A 13,238-nucleotide genomic window follows, 5' to 3' on the forward strand; every position below is an offset into this window, starting at 1 on the left:
CTTGAACACGTTGAGGAATGCCTACAAATCGTCCTCAGGACTCATCTTCCTCAATACTGACTGCACTTTATAGCAGGCGTCCGAAAGGACCATGGTCACTGGAGAGGACTTCTCTCACAAAGCTGCAGTCTGTTGCAGAATCAAATTGTTGGCTTGTGACTGCTGCAGCTGCTGAAACTCCTGCAACTTCTGCTGTTGCGCTTGAGAGAGAGCCAACTGTCTTAGTATTTCAAAAAGATACAAAAGGATGGAAACACACCGGCGCTCCTAGGGGAAATACAATGGGAAGCTGCTGGTGCCTAGACAGCTACTGTGCTATATCTGTCATGTAGTAAGAAAATAGTGTTATGTAAATTAGGACACCGCGCTAACCAGCCGAAGAAAGTGCAATTAGATAGGTGTCCCTGAGAAGTGAGAGAACCTATACATGGACACAAAAATGCTAGTAATCAATAACCAGCAGAGGCAGCAGCCAATGAAAAAGTGGCTCTACCCCCCAATGACAATACTGATAATACTAATGCACCAATACCAGACAGCCGTTACTCGCAGTCACCGGCAACACTATATCTTATTGCTACAGTAGGTACATGTATAAGGGTAATAAATGTATAACAGATAGGTTTGAAGTAACCACACACTTACTGTTTATAGCATGACTGAGGTGTAGGTGCTGGCGTTGTGCTGGTGTGTATTGGAGCAGGGGCAGCGGCCACTTGTGTACCCGGAGCGGAGGGGTCCAGACGGCGGTGTGGAGCGGCAGAAGTGGCACTTTGGTCCCAATCGGCACCCGTCCTCTGCCTTTTTTTTCCTTTCCAATCCTGGTGACGTCACCCAGACCACACACCCCGTTATTCCACCGCTCTCTCTAGCGGCGTCCTTGCAGCCCACGTGGGCCAGCTAACGGTGTTTCAGGCGTGTGTAGGCAGAGCACTAGTAAGGGAGGATGCTCCCCAAACAGTGAGTGTTTCTGCCGCTCCACACTGCCGTCTGGACCCCTCCGCTCCGGGTACACAAGTGGCCGCTGCCCCTGCTCCAATACACACCAGCACAACGCCAGCACCTTCACCTCAGTCATGCTATAAACAGTAAGTGTGTGGTTACTTCAAACCTATCTGTTATACATTTATTACCCTTATACATGTACCTACTGTGGCAATAAGATATAGTGTTGCTGGTGACTGCGAGTAACGGCTGTCTGGTATTGGCGCATTAGTATTATCAGTATTGTCATTGGGGGGTAGAGCCACTTTTTCATTGGCTGCTGCCTCTGCTGGTTATTGATTACTAGCATTTTTGTGTCCATGTATAGGTTCTCTCACTTCTCAGGTACACCTATCTAATTGCACTTTCTTCGGCTGGTTAGCGCAGTGTCCTAATTTACATAACACTCTTGTCTTAGTATTTCCTCCTTGTCAGCCGGCTTGGGCTGCAGCGTTGCAGGCCTAATAGCTGACATGCAGCATGCTTTGGGGTATGCCTCAGTTCACACTGCCCACGTTCTCCACCATATGTAGTGCAGCAGGATTGGTGCAGTGTGACAGACAGGCAGTGACACAGGAAAGTTCAAAGCAAAGTCTCTGTTAATGTTCAGCATACTCACAAACAGAAAGCAAATGGTATCCTTCGGATCGCAGCCAGGAAACAAGACAGTCCGTATCCGAGACCGGAGGCCGTGTGCGACTGCACCACCATGTACACTGAGGGGTGCCAGACCTTTTGGCTCCACTTGGCTCTGTGTTACTTCACACAGGCTGAAGGTCTGCAGAGCCACCTGCTCTGCAGTTTGCAAACCAAGATTGACACATCCAACCCCTTGCTGCAGGTTTGTTTTTTTTCTAGAAGGAATCTGTGGCCATAGGCCACTTGTAAGACCTGGCTGTGAGGAAGCTGACCGCCCCACTACCATCATGTAGTCCGCTCCAAAAATAAAAGTCATGGCGGGTTTCTTAAATCTGTCTTGGACAAATAGCTTGTCCAAAACCAAAACTTACTTTTATTTTGCACTGCAATGACAGCAGTCCTGCAGCCTCAGTGCTCTTCTGTGAGCATCTTGGTTGGACACATAGCGTCCCTCGCATATAACACCAGTGACTGCCTCACATCCTCTATAAATGTATTATTACTCCTCTATAACTGTATTATTACTCATCTATAAATGCATTATTAACCCTCTATAAATATATTATTACTCCTATGTAACTGTATTTTTACTCCTCTATAAATGCATTATTACCCCATTATTTTCTGGTTAGCCAATAAAGGTATCACTCCTAGAATATTTCTGTCATCATTGGGCAAAAAAGTATTCACATCGATTTTTCTGGCTAACACGGTACCACAATACAATTTGTTATTGTACATCATTATTACCCCATTAAAACTGTATTATTACCCCTCTACAGCTATACTATTACTCCTCTATAAATGTATTATTACTCTTCTACAAATTTTATTATTGCCCCTCTATAAAAGTATTATTACTCTGTAACACTGATGCCTGCACCCCTGCATAGTTCCCCTTCCCCCTCCATGCAGGGAAGCTGACATACTCACCACCCCGGCTGCGCAGCCTGGTCCCCATCATGTCTCCTTGCTTCCTGCCTCTGTGTGTGCACTTCCCGGTGGTGTACGTGCTCCTGTATTCCTAAACAGGCAGTGCACACTGTTGTGAACTCTATTTTTAGGCTCCCTCTAGTGGTCACAAGCGGTACTGTGTAGTGTTGTCTTTCTGCAGGTTGGCTGCATCAGCTGGTTCGTTATCCTTGGTTGGTTTCCTATTTAGCTCACCTGGATACTCAGTTCCTTGCCTGCTATCAATGTATTCAGTGCTCTTCAGATTCCTTGTGACTACCTTGCTCCCAGTCTCTCCAAGACAAGCTAAGTTTTTGTTTGTTCATTTTTTGATTATCAGCATTCATCATGTTTCTTGTCCAGCTTGCTAAAATGTGATCTCCTTGCTTGCTGATTGCTCTAGGGGACTGAGTTTCTCCCCCCACACCATTAGTTGATGCGGGGGCTCTTGAAATCTCAGTGTGGATATTTTGTAAGGGTTTTTTACTGACCGCACAGACCCCTTTTCTATTTTCTGCTATCTAGTATTAGTGGGCCTCATTTGCTGAATCTGTTTCACCCCTGTGTATGTGCCTTCCTCTTACCTCACCGTTATTACATGTTGGGGGCTTCTATATCTTTGGGAATTATTTATCTGGAGGCAAGAGAGGTCTTTCTTTCTCTCTAGGGGTAGTTAGTTCCTCAGGCTGGCTCGAGACGTCTAGGATTTTTAGGCACGTTCACCGGCTACCTCTAGTGTGTTTGGATAGGTTCAGTTTTGCGGTTAGTTCAGTTTACCACCTCCCTAGAGCTTGTCCTATGTTTGTTACTTAGCTGGAGTAATTTGTGATCCTCAACCACTAAGGATCATAACAGTATAGCAGGCCAAAAAGTGTTTAATGCATCGCAGAAGTGGGATAAAAAGAAGACCTGAGGAGGGGCGTGGCCTAGCTGAGCATGGGAACAGTCGCATCTTTATGGAGCTCCTACCCAGCGCTGGTTACCCACAGAATTCAACCATCTAAAGACCGAGAAAATAATCCCCCTTGGTGGACATAAGGTCGGGCCGGATCCTAGAACAGTTTGTAGGGGACTGGGGATCTCATCCCTGCACGGAGCCCGGGTACTGAAGAGAAGGAGGGAGTGAGAGTGGCGGCGCCGCCATCTTCAGCAGCATCACGAGCTGATCTTCACCAGACTGCAGAGGACACAGGGAGGTACGAACTCCCCCCCTCTCCTCACTCTGGGACTAACCGTTCACGCGGCTCACTGCTTATCAGCGGGGACGGCCCCTTCAGCCTGACACCTCTGGAGGTGTCTCACATCTTGCCGCACTGCCTTTGCAGCCACCCGACCTCTGAACCTTATAGCACACTCCACTGAACACAGCGGTCGATAATACAGCTGGACAGACTCACCTCATGTGGCGGCGCTTCTTTCCCCCGGCGGTCTGGTAGAGACCCTGGGCACTTCCCTGACGGAGACCCTGGGCACTTCCCTGACGGCGACAACGTGAAAGCTGGGATTTTCCCGCCAGTCCCGGCGCCATCTTAGATCTGCCACATAATACAGGAGGAACCCCTGCGCGCTTGACAGGTGGGCTGTGCCGGTCTGGAATCGTCCTCCACCTGCAGCTTATAGCTACTTCCTGCTCGTTGCCTCCTGATCCCACACATCCATCTGCTCAGTGGCTGGGGGACTGGGGAGACCGTTTGTAGCAGGAGCACACATTACATCTGCTGTGCACTAATAAAAGGAGATATATCTGGAGCTGAGGCCCCTCCTCACCTACTGTCTATAATTGCACTATATCTTCTGCTCTCCCATACCTTTTTGTTTATATCCAGCTACAGCTTAATTAATACAGTAACTTCCAGCTGCATTGAGAAATGGAATGTCTCCTAGACTTTTTCCACTGCAAGGCAGACATCTAGTGACATCTAGTGCCCAATCTCAGAACTGGTGATACATTTTATAATACACAAAAAAGTCTCAGCGAACCACCGATCGTCCCCACTACTACAATAGCGACACCTAGTGTCCATGTTGAGCTCTAATTCTGTGCACATTATGAGGATTATCTAAAAAATCCTCTTCTCAGAGGCGCATGTGCGGTTTTCAGCGGTGACAGTCATGTCTTGCTGATCTCCGCTACCCGACCTACCTATTTAGGCCCTAATCAGCATCTGAATTACACCAATCACACCGCAACTGGACTCACTGCTCTCTCAGGAGACTCTCCTGGCGATGCCTAGGAAGGGAGGTGCAGCACAGACACCAAGCCGTAATATCGCAGATCTTCTTCAGAGCGGCAGCATTTCCAGGATGACTACTACGACTTCTCTCCCCTCGGCCTCTACGGGGAACACGGGAGATATATTGGACCAAGATGAGACCGGTCCTCATATGGAGACAACGATCTCCACGGCGACTCTTACCAAGTCCTTGCAAGAGACTTTCCGATCTGAGCTTACTTCAGCTATGCAGAAGATCTCCTCCCAGATACAGGACATTATGCAGCGTACAGTGGCCCTGGAGGAAAAGATGGACGCCACTGCAGATGCCTTAGAAGAAGATCGCGAAACCCTCAAACTGCATGCAGAACGTGTCGCTGAACTGGAACTCCGATGCGAAGACTATGAGAACAGATCACGTCGGGGTAACCTGCGGATCAGGGGACTCCCTGAAAATATAGTAGCTCTTAAAGACACTGCAACTGCCCTCTTCACCGCGCTGCTTCCTGACACGGATCAGTCTGTGCTGCATATCACCAGAATCCATAGAGCACTGGGCAGGCCGCGCAATAACGATATCCCCAGGGATGTGATCCTAAAACTACATTATGAGGAGGCACGAGATCTAATCCTGAATGCTGCACGCGATAATCCAGACCTACCGGGACTGCCATCTTCAGTACATATTTATGCGGATATCGCATCAACCACCCTTGCCAGAAGGAGATCCCTCAAACCGGTAACATCAGCCTTGCAGTCGGCACAGATTAAATACAGATGGAGCTTCCCCTTCGCCCTCATCTTTACATACAACTCTCAGCTGTACACCTGCCGTACACTAGAAGAAGGGAAGCAAGCCATGCTTAAAGCTGGGATCCCGATCTCAATAGAGACCTCAGCCATGCCACAGAGAAAACCAAGACCGCAAAGAGAATGGCAAAACATTCCTAGAACAAGGAGCCAAAACACACGGGTCGTCTGATATGTCCGAATTACAAGACCATCCACCTTGATTTCCGTGGGGCGGATCGAGCTGATATTGTTCATCCTGATTGCTTCTGGAATTGGGGGGAGGGAGATGATGACTCTTCGTTGCCTCTCCTCCCTACCCTCCAGAATTAGTATTTGCATACTGAATGTTTATATAGATATTCTATTTTGACACTAAACGCAAGAAGTTCATCAGCTTACTGCATCCCTAATTAACCCCATCCCTCCTCTACCTTACCCCGCTCTCATTCCCCCCTACTTTCCCCTTTCTCCCAAATAATTCCTGTGACGCAGTTCCCTCCTTTTCTCTTCCCTCCCCCCCTTTTTTCCCCCTTTTCCCCCTTCTCCTCTCTTCTCACTACCCCCTCTTACCCCACTCCCCTCACCTCTCCCCCCTTTCACCCATCTCCTCCCCCCCCACTTTTTTTTTTTTTTTTTTTTTTTTTTCTCTCTCTCTTTTCTTTTCTCTTTTCTCTCCCCTTTTTATACCTACTACTCTACCAAGGGCCTAAATGTCGGGTTTATAACATGCTGCCTAAACTTGGCGACACCTGGTACTCCACTTAATATGGTAAACCAGATCGCCATATTTTCCGGATATGATATCCGTTTGTTATTATTAACTGTTATGTTTGTCTTTGTCTCCCCCCAGTCTGTTTCCTTCCTATTGTTTCCCCACAGAGATCATCACTGCACTTACCAATCAACTTTACATCTACTAATCGGAAACACGGTTCTGGTTCCCGCTCGAACCTCCTCATTCTTCAGCGGTAAATATTCACTGAAAAATGTGTAATGTTCTATCTCATAATGTCCGAGGATTCAACTCGCCCATTAAACGTAAGAAAGCCTTCCTTGATTACTCAAAACACGCACCAGACATTATTTGTCTCCAGGAGACTCATTTCTCCACCTCCTCCCACCCTAAGCATTTTGATGCCAAGTATTCACAACACTATATGTCAAACTGGGATAAAAAAACGAGAGGTGTCGCCACTTTCATTAGGAATAACTTCCCATTTCAGCTCATCAGCGCACATTCGGACTCAGAGGGCAGATTCCTCATTACTCTGGGAACATCACGAAACCAGACAATTTGCATTGTGAATAGCTATTTACCCGCAGCTTCCCAGAGATCGGTCTTTCAGCTAATTATATCAAAACTAGCCACTCTTATGTATGACCACCTTATCTGGTGTGGCGACTTCAACTTTATCATTAATCCTAAATTAGATAGCAGCGCCCAGAAGCGATCGGATTTAACAAAAGCTGACAAAAAGAAAATCCAACACCTAATGAAAGACAACTGCCTGGTCGATGTATGGAGGGAACTAAATGGTCCTGTAAAGGGTTACACATACTTCTCACCTGCACACCGGTCCTATTCTCGAATAGACCTACACTTAACTACTGCAAGAACGATCCCATCGGTCCTATTCTCTCGCCATATTCCATCATCGTGGTCTGATCATGATGTTGTCCTATCAGCATTTAAATTCAATGTCACCACTTCTAAATTATTCAAATGGAGACTAAACGAATCCTTACTTACTGACCCTGTTACACTCTCTAAAATTAAGGAGGAATTGGGACTGTATTTCCAGACCAATTCCACTGATGACACTTCCCCTGGACTAGTGTGGATGGCACATAAAAAATTTATTACTGGCTCACTAATCAAAATTGCGTCCAATAAAAAGAAACAAAGATCTGAATTACAAACACGCTTAGAGACTAAACTCATGAAACTTGAACTTGCTAACCAGACCACCACTTCCCTCTTTCTGATTAAACAAATCAGAGACACTAAGTTGCAATTAGACACTATTCTTACAAACAAAACAGAGAGAGCGTTAACATGGACTAAGTCAACTTTTTATAAATATGCAAATAAACCTTCAGGCATGCTGGCACGTAGACTCAGATGTAGAGAATCCTTAAACAATGTCACCTCCATCAAAGACCCCAAAGGCAGAATTTCCGCACACCCGGATATAGTATATGAAACATTCCGAGACTACTATCAGAAACTATATACCTCCCCACAGATACCTTCACCGCAATCCTTATCCTCCTTCCTAGATGAATTGAAATTACCTAAAGTCCCCATTTCCTTGATAGACCAACTGCATACACCAATATCTGAAGATGAAATTTCTACAGTAATTAAAAACCTAAAAAAAAATAAAGCCCCCGGACCTGACGGCCTCACGGCACTATACTACAAGAAACTTACAAACATCCTCACACCACACATTAAAAATTACTGTAATTCTCTACTAAATGGCACCCAGATGCCCCCTGAATTCTATATCGCCCATGTGACGGTAACCCCCAAACCAAAGAAAGACCATCTCCTTCCCAAGAATTATAGACCCATATCGTTACTAAATGTTGACCTCAAACTCTTTACATCCATCATCACCACTAGACTCAATAAGTTTTTACCTACCCTTATTCACCGTGACCAAGTGGGGTTCATACCTAATAGACAAGGTCCCGATAATATTAGAAGAAATCTAAATATTATACATTCAGCAAACTACCATAAACAACCCCTACTACTATTAGCTTTAGACATAGAAAAAGCTTTTGACTCGGTCTCATGGTCCTATCTATTTGAAGTCTTATCCAGATTTGGCATCCCTCGCACCCTTATCTCATGCCTCCAACTATTGTACGACAGCCCTACAGCCTATCTGAAACTCCCGTCAACTAAGCCTACTCCTATTAACATACAAAGGGGGACGAGGCAGGGTTGCCCACTTTCTCCGGCCCTGTTTGCCTTGGCCATGGAACCACTAGCTGAGGCAATAAGGCTTAACCCGAACATACTTGGACCTGTAGGGCTTGGCGCACAGTATAAGGCTAGCTTATTTGCAGACGATTTACTGCTGACTTTATCCAGCCCACTCACCACTCTCCCAAATTTATTTTCAGTTCTCCGTAGATTTGAGTCGATCTCAGGACTCAAAATTAATGTAGACAAATCCGAAGCTCTATTTCTTAACACCACTAAGGATATGCAAACAAATATTACCTCCCAGTTCAAATTTACAAAAAATGAACATTATATAACATATCTCGGAGTCAACCTCACCTCTCACAAGTCGACCTTATTTAAGTGGAACTATCTCCCGTTAATAAAAAATCTTCGAGCTGACCTAACTAGGTGGTCTGCCATGAATTTGACCTGGTTGGGCAGATTACATGCAATTAAAATGGTCTCTTTGCCTAGATTTTTGTACTTATTCCGCTCTCTCCCCATACCATTGCCCCATGAGACCTTACATGAGGTTCACTCTATGATTTCAAAATTTATCTGGCAGGGGAAAAAACCCAGAATCCGTCAAAAAACTATGTTCATACATAGAAGACTAGGGGGGCTTTCCATGCCCAACTTCACACTATATTACAAATCGGCTCAGTTAGCCCAATTGACTAATGCCTGCGCTGCCAACCGTGCTCCGAGATGGGTTGACCTGGAATCGTCCCTTTTAATTCCCTTTTCCTTACCGGGCCTTATGTGGTCCACACAAAAACTACCAAAAGGTCTACACACTACAGCACCTTTCACAGCACATTCTCTGATCCTTTGGAGGAAGGAAAGATTTAAATTTGAACTTCAATCTGAGTCCGCCCCAATGACCCCCCTCTTCTGCAACCCCATGTTCCCACCAGGACTTGACCCACGTCCTTTTGCTTGGTGGACAGTTAACGGAATTACTACTCTAAAACACCTCTGCTCACCCTTTAATATAATTTTATCTAGACAAGAATTCCTCCATAAATATAATCCACCCACTGGTGAAACCTTTCGTATCTATCAGGTTTTCCATTTTGCGGAACAGTTTCTACAACGGAAAATCCCTTTTCGCATGACTGGCTTTGAGCGGAGATGCATGGATGACCCACTGGGAAGGGGAACTATTTCTCTGCTATACGGATCCCTCAATGCGGCACATGGAGTTGACAAACTACATTACATGAAACAATGGGAGGAAGATCTAGGCATCCAATTAACTTTGGATAATTGGAGACGATGCTGTGACACAATTTCCAGGGGTAGCCATCAAGCCTCCCTGGCAGAGACATCCATTAAGGTCTTACACAGAACATATCAAGTCCCAAGTAAACTTCACGCTATATACCCCAACATTTCAGATAAATGCTTTAGAGGATGTGGCGCAGTGGGAGATATGAAGCATATCTGGTGGGAATGTCCGATAGCCTCGACTATTTGGCAGGAGGTAGGATTAATAATTGGAAAAATGTATGGCGGGGCAATTCAACCTGATCCGGCCACATTCCTCTTGGGAGCCAAATACCCAGGATTTACTAATAAATTCCACAAGCTCACAGGCCAGCTACTTATGGCCGCTAAGCTACATATAGCTACCAGTTGGAGGTCGCCGTTTCTCTCTGTCCAGGCAGTTAGAGATAAAATGAATTCAATCCTATTATATGAACGTATACATGCGACTAGGGAAGATTTGTGGGAGACCTTCTACCAAATTTGGAAGCCGTGGATGGATCTTAACACGAACTTAAATCTTGAACAAACCTTGACTTTATCTATTTGAGACTCTATTATCCTGTGAGAGATTCTGATAACACTGGGGTTGAGCCGGCGTTGGGTGGGGTGCGGGGGGGTGGGAGGCAGAACTCAGAAAATGGAATATGGTATATCCTTGTCTGGTAAATATAATACAGTTTATCACGAAATAAAGTACAGTATCTCATTTCCCTCCCCATTTTCCCTCTTTTATGTCTCCCCATGTTCATGTCTTGTCATATTTGTATCTTTGAATTCGAGTTAATATATGTATGGTTTTTCTTATTGAACTCCCTTGTAAGGGATACTGTTGTTCAATTAATATGTTATTGAAAATAAAAATTATTGAAACTAAAAAGAAGACCTGAGTACATTTTTTTTTTCTTTTTTTCTCCTCCCGCTTTTCCTTTGCTGCAGTCTGTTTAGCTTCTTTCATCCCCTTGAACTCTGGGTGGTTTTGAGCTCAGCTGCAGACATGAATATTCAGACTCTGACTTCTAGTGTGGATCATCTTACTGCATGGGTGCAAAGTATTCAGGATTTTGTTATTCATAGCCCTATGTCAGAACCAAAGATACCCATTCCTGAGTTGTTTTCTGGAGATAGATCTAGGTTTATGAATTTTAAGAATAATTGTAAGTTATTTCTATCTCTGAGACCTCGTTCCTCTGGTGATTCCGCTCAGCAAGTTAAAATTGTTATCTCCTTGTTGCGTGGCGACCCTCAAGATTGGGCCTTCTCTCTGGCGCCAGGAGATCCTGCATTGCTTAATGTAGATGCATTTTTTCTGGCTCTTGGACTGCTTTATGAGGAGCCTAATCTTGAGAATCAGGCAGAAAAAGCGTTGCTGGCTATCTCTCAAGGTCAGGATGAAGCAGACGTGTATTGTCAAAAGTTTCGGAAATGGTCGGTGCTTACTCAATGGAATGAGTGTGCCCTGGCTACAAATTTCAGAGAAGGTCTTTCTGAAGCCATTAAGAATGTTATGGTGGGGTTTCCCACCCCTACAAGTCTGAGTGATTCTATGGCTTTAGCCATTCAGGTTGATCGGCATTTGCGGGAGCGCAAATCTTCTCATCCTTTGGCGGTATTTTCTGAACAGAGACCTGAGTCTATGCAATGTGACCGAACTCTGACCAGAATTGAGCGACAAGGTCATACACGTCAAAATGGGTTGTGCTTTTACTGTGGTGATTCTACTCATGTTATCTCAGCATGCTCTAAACGCTTAAAGAAAATCGCTAAACCTGTCACCATTGGTACTATACAGCCTAAATTTATTTTGTCTGTTACTTTGATTTGTTCTTTGTCGTCTTACCCGGTTATGGCTTTTGTGGATTCGGGTGCTGCCCTGAATCTGATGGATTTGTCGTTTGCCAGGCGCTGTGGTTTTGTCCTGGAGCCTTTGGAATTTCCTATTCCTCTGAGGGGAATTGATGCTACGCCATTGGCTGAGAATAAGCCTCAGTATTGGACGCAAATGACCATGTGCATGACTCCCGTACATCAGGAGGTGATTCGCTTTCTAGTTTTGCATAATTTGCATGATGTTGTCGTTTTGGGTCTGCCATGGCTGCAGGCTCATAATCCAGTTTTAGATTGGAAAGCTATGTCTGTGTCAAGTTGGGGTTGTCAGGGAATTCATGGCGATCCTCCGTTGGTGTCTATTGCTTCTTCCACTCCTTCTGAGGTCCCTGAGTTTTTGTCTGACTACCAGGATGTATTTGATGAGCCCAGGTCCAGTGCCCTGCCCTCTCATAGGGATTGTGACTGTGCTATAAATTTAATTCCTGGTAGTAAATTCCCTAAGGGACGACTTTTTAATTTGTCTATACCAGAGCATGCCGCGATGCGGAGTTATATAAAGGAGTCTTTGGAGAAGGGACATATTCGCCCATCCTCTTCCCCTCTTGGTGCAGGATTTTTTTTTGTGGCCAAGAAGGACGGTTCTTTGAGACCTTGTATAGATTATCGTCTTCTGAATAAAATCACAGTCAAATTTCAGTATCCTCTGCCATTATTGTCTGATTTGTTTGCTCGGATTAAGGGTGCCAGTTGGTTCACCAAGATAGATCTCCGTGGTGCGTATAACCTGGTGCGTATTAAGCAGGGAGATGAATGGAAAACAGCATTTAATACGCCTGAAGGCCATTTTGAGTACTTGGTGATGCCTTTTGGACTCTCTAATGCTCCTTCTGTGTTTCAGTCCTTCATGCATGACATCTTCCGAGAATATCTGGATAAATTTATGATTGTTTATCTGGATGACATTTTGGTCTTTTCTGATGATTGGGAGTCCCATGTGAAGCAGGTCAGGATGGTGTTTCAGGTCCTGCGTGCTAATGCTTTATTTGTGAAGGGCTCAAAATGCCTCTTCGGAGTACAGAAGGTCTCCTTTTTGGGTTTTATTTTTTCCCCTTCTACTGTGGAGATGGACCCAGTCAAGGTCCAGGCTATTCATGACTGGACTCAGCCCACGTCTGTTAAGAGTCTTCAGAAGTTCTTGGGTTTTGCTAATTTTTACCGTCGTTTCATCGCTAATTTTTCTAGCGTGGTTAAACCTTTGACGGATTTGACCAAGAAGGGTTCTGATGTGACTAATTGGTCTCCTGCGGCCGTGGAGGCCTTTCAGGAGCTGAAGCACCGGTTTTCTTCAGCTCCAGTCTTATGTCAGCCAGATGTCTCTCTCCCCTTCCAGGTCGAGGTTGATGCTTCTGAGATTGGAGCAGGGGCTGTTTTGTCGCAGAGAAGCTCTGATGGCTCTGTGATGAAGCCATGTGCTTTCTTTTCAAGAAAATTTTCGCCTGCCGAGCGGAATTATGATGTTGGTAATCGGGAGTTGTTGGCTATGAAGTGGGCATTTGAGGAGTGGCGACATTGGCTCGAAGGAGCTAAACATCGTGTGG

Source organism: Ranitomeya variabilis, chromosome 2 (assembly GCF_051348905.1).
Source record: "Ranitomeya variabilis isolate aRanVar5 chromosome 2, aRanVar5.hap1, whole genome shotgun sequence".
NCBI classification, from domain to species: domain Eukaryota; kingdom Metazoa; phylum Chordata; class Amphibia; order Anura; family Dendrobatidae; genus Ranitomeya; species Ranitomeya variabilis.